Raw genomic sequence first — 4,764 nt, 5'->3', positions numbered from 1 at the left:
CTATAAACAGATACATTCCCTGCCCACAATCAGCTGACAGTCTAGATGGATTCTAAACCCTGCTCAGCCACTGGCCTGCTCTATGATCTTGGGCAAATCACTCAGCCTTTCTGGGACTCCATTTTCTCATCTGTAAAGTGGGGATAAATGATGATGAAGATGAAGTATTGAAGCAAATGATAAATAATTTAAGTGCTTACTATGTGCCAAACACCATTCTAAACGTTGGGGGAGATACAGGGTAATCAGGTTGTCCCACATTAGGCTCACAGTCTTCATCTCCATTTTACCGATGAGGTAACTGAGGCACAGAGAAGTGGAGTTATTCACCCAAAGTCACACAGCTGACAAGTGATTAGAACCCACGACCTCTGACTCCCAAGCCCGGGCTCTTGCAACTAAGCCACACTGCTTCTCTAAAATATCTGTTCTTCCTACTTAGATCATTAGCTCTGTAGAGGACAGGGAATGTATCTGATATTATTATTTTGGATCTGCCTCAGTAATGTCATCGTTATCACTGGTATTTATTGAGCATTTACTATGTACTGTACTAAGCGCTTGAGAGAGTGCCACAAAGTTGGCAGACAAGTTCCCTGTTCTAAATAAAAGTGTTTAGTAATATTTGTGGTATTTGTTAAGTGCTTACTATATGCCAAACACTGTATCAATCAATCAATCATATTTATTGAGCCCTTACTGTATGCAGTGCACTGTACTAAGCACTTGGCAGAGTGCAATATAATAGAGTCGATAGACATGTTCCCTGACCACAGCTAAATGCTGGGGTAATAATGTTGGTATTTGTTAAGTGCTTACTATGTGCAAAGCAATGTTCTATGCTGGGGGGCTACAAGGTGATCAGGTTGTCCCACGTGGGGCTCACAGTTTTAATCCCCATTTTACAGATGAAGAAACTGAGGCCCAGAAAAGGGAAATGAATTGCCCAAAGTCGCACAGCTGGCTAGCGGCAGAGGCAGGATTAGAACCCATGACCTCTGACTCCCAAACCCAGGCTCTTGCCACTGAGCCACACTGCATTCTTCATTCATGCAATCGTATTTACTGAGTGCTTACTGTGTGCAAAGCACTGTACTAAGCGCTTGGGACAGTACAATATAACAACAAATAGACATATTCTGGCCCACATTCTCACATGGGGACCAAAGTCAAATAAAAGGAAGAAAAGGTATAGAATCCCTAATGTGCAGCTGAAAGAACTGAGGCACAGGGAAGTGAAGTGACTTTACCAAGGACACACAGCAGGCAAGAGATGGAGCCGGGATTAGAACCGAGGTCCTCCGACTCCCAGGTTCGTCCTCTTTCCCTTTATTAAGCATCTTGGTAAATAAGTGTAAAAAAAAAATACCTGCAAAGATTTGCATTTTAAAGTGAGAGTGGAGGAGGAGAACGATTTGCATTTCCTTCAGGGTTCATGTTTTACCGCCCTGAGAACCCAAGGACGTAATAATAATAAGGATATTTGCCGAGCTGCTATTAGGCGCAGTGCACTCTGTTAAGCACTTGGGAAAGCATAACAGAAGCCTAAGGCATTTCCTGCCAACAAAAAAGAGCAGAGATGAAGATTATCTATTTTACCAATGCTTCCTGGAGACCGAAACTTTTCTTCAATTAAATCAATGCTTAGGTCTCAGAGGAAGGTGCAATTTACCAGATGTGAAAACAATCTTTTGCCAGCCCAAGAATGCCTAATAATAATAATTGTGGTATTTGTTAAGACCTTATAATAATAACAATAATGACGATGGTATCTGTTAAGGGATTACTGTGTTTTAAGACTGATCTAAGCACTGGGATAGATGCAAGGTTATCAGGTTGAACCTCGAGGGGCTCACAGTCTTAATCTCGTTTTACCACACTGTACTAAATGCTGGCGAGACACGAAAATCATATTAATAATAATAGTAATGGTATTTAAATGCTTACTATGTGCCAAGCACTGTTATAAGCACTGGGATAGATACAAGGTTATCAGGTGGTCCTGCGTGGGGCTCACAGTCTTAATCTCATTTTACCACACTGTACTAAATACTGGAGAGATACATGATAATCATATTAATAATGATAATAGTAATGGTATTTGTTAAGCCCTTACTAGGTGCCAAGCACTGTTCTAAGCATTGGGGTAGATACAGGTAATCAGGTTAACCCACGTGGGGCTCACAGTCTTCATCCCCATTTTACAGATGAGGTAACTGAGTGACAGAGAAGTGAAGTGACTTACCCCAAGTCACACAGCTGACAAGTGGCGGAGCCAGAATTAGAACCCACGACCTCTGACTCCCAAGGCGGTGCTCTTTCCACTAAGCCACAGTCCCTATCTCACGTGGGGCTCACAGTCCATAGGGGAGGGAGAACCCTTATTTAATTACCCATTTTATGGACGAGGAAACTCAGCCGTAGAGAAGTTAAGTGACTTGCCCAAGATCACCCAGCCGAGAAGTGGCAGAGGCGGAATTAGAACCCAGGTTACTTTTTTTGTCACTTAACTGTGTGCCAGGTATTATATTTTAGTGTAACCAGATAGGGAACTGGAGAGAAAAGAAACTAAATCCCAGGAAGTGAAGGGAGCGAGGAGTTTGCTGTGTCACCAGGATTGAAGCACCAACTATGAGTCACAGAGACAATTCTGAGCTGACTACAAAATCTCCATCACAGAGAAGCAGCGTGGCCTAGTGGCTAGAACCCAGGCCTGGGAGTCAGAAGGACCTGGGTTCTAATCTCGACTCCACCACATGGCTGTGTGACCTTGGGCAAATCACTTCACTTCTCTGGACCTCTGTTCCCTCATCTGGAAAATGGGGATGACGAGCCTGAGCCCCATGTGGGACAGGGACTGTGTCCAACCTGATGGCTCGTATCTACCCCGATGCTTAGAACAGTGCCTGGCACATAATAAATGCTTAATAAATACCGTTTAAAATTTTTTTAAATGTGTTCATTCCTGCATTCAATCGTATTTATTGAGCGCTTACTGTGGGCAGAGCACTGTACTAAGCGCTTGGGAAGTACAGTTCAGCAACAAATAGAAACAATCCCTGACCACAATGGACTCACAGTCTAGAGAAGTAGTGTGGCTCAATGGAAAGAGCCCGGGCATGGGTGTCAGAGGTCATGGGTTCTAAACCCGGCTCTGTCACCTGTCAGCTGTGTGACTTTGGGCAAGTCACTTCACTTCTCAGTGCCTCAGTGATCTCATCTGTAAAATGGGGATGAAGACTGTGAGCCTCACATGGGACAACCTGCTTCCCTTGTATCTACACCAGCGCTTAGAACAGTGCTCAGCACATAGTAAGAGCTTAACAAATACCAACATTATTGGAAGGGGTTGTCTATAAATTGTCTTCAAGACAAATATGTCTGGTATGTACCCCAATGCTTGGCACATAATAAGTGTTTAAAATATTATTATAGCATGGCTCAGTGGAAAGAGCCTGGGCTTGGGAGTCCGAGGTCATGGGTTCGACTGCCGGTTCTGCCACTTGTCAGCTGTGTGACTGTGGGCAAGTCACTTCACTTCTCTGTGCCTCAGTGACCTCATCTGTAAAATGGGGATTAACTGTGAGTCTCACGTGGGACAACCTGATTACCCTGTATCTCCCCCAGCGTTTAGAACAGTGCTCTGCACGTAGTAAGTGCTTAACAAATACCAACATTATTATTACCAAACAGGAAAGGAGATTATTTATATGCCCATGATGCGGAATTAATTGTTTGTCTCACATCAGTAGGAATGAGATTTCAGAGGCTGATTTTCCAGTCAGAAAAATGACTCTTATCTATGTTCTAGAAGCCAAATATTTATTTATTAATATTTATTTACTAATATTTATTCGCTTACGCCATCTACTGGACATACCTCGCTTCTGCTCCCACCCTCCCTTTCCTCCTTCCTCCTGGAAACCATTCATTCATTCATTCAATCGTATTTATTGAGCGCTCCCTGTGTGCAGAGCACTGTACTAAGCGCTTGGAAAGTACAGTTTAGCAACAAAGAGAGACGATCCCTGCCCACAACGGGCTCAGAGTCTAGAAGGGGGAAGAAGGACATCAAAATAAGTAGACAGACATCAGTAGCGTCAAAATAAATGATTTATTTTGTTATATGCACATCATTAATAAAATAAATACAATTATAAATAGGTATGTATACAAGTGCTGTGAGGCAGGGAGAGGGATAAAGCAGAGGGAGCGAGTGGGGGCGATGGGTGATAATACTAAAAGTAATGATGGTATTGATTGCCTTACATGTGCCCAGCATTAGCTAAGAGCTGGGGTAGATACGATATAAACAGACCAGATGTGGTCCCTGTCCTAAACAGAGCTCAGAGGCTTGTGGTAGGCAGGGAATCCATCAAACATATTTATTGAGTGATTTTTATTTTATGATATTTAAGTGCTTACCATGTACCAGGCACTGTTCTAAGCCATGGGACAAGCTTAGTGTCCCTGTCCCACAAGGGGCCCACAGTCTTCATCCCCATTTTACAGATGAGGCAGTTGAAACACAGAGAATCAAAGTGACTTGCCCAAGGTCACCCAGCAGATAAGTGGCAGAGCTGGGATTAGAACCCACCTCCTTCTGACTCCCAGGCGTGTCTGACTAGGACACGCTGCTTACTGTGTGCAGAGTGCTGAGCCCAGCGCTTGGAATTGTACAGTTATCATAGAGTTGGTGGAAATGTTCCCTGCCCATAATGAGTTTACAGTCTAAAGGGGAATGTGTCTACCAACTCTGTTGTA

This window comes from Ornithorhynchus anatinus, chromosome 8 (genome assembly GCF_004115215.2).
Source record: "Ornithorhynchus anatinus isolate Pmale09 chromosome 8, mOrnAna1.pri.v4, whole genome shotgun sequence".
Classification (NCBI taxonomy): domain Eukaryota; kingdom Metazoa; phylum Chordata; class Mammalia; order Monotremata; family Ornithorhynchidae; genus Ornithorhynchus; species Ornithorhynchus anatinus.
The sequence above is the reverse complement of the archived record's forward strand: the minus strand, read 5'-3'. Positions refer to the sequence as shown.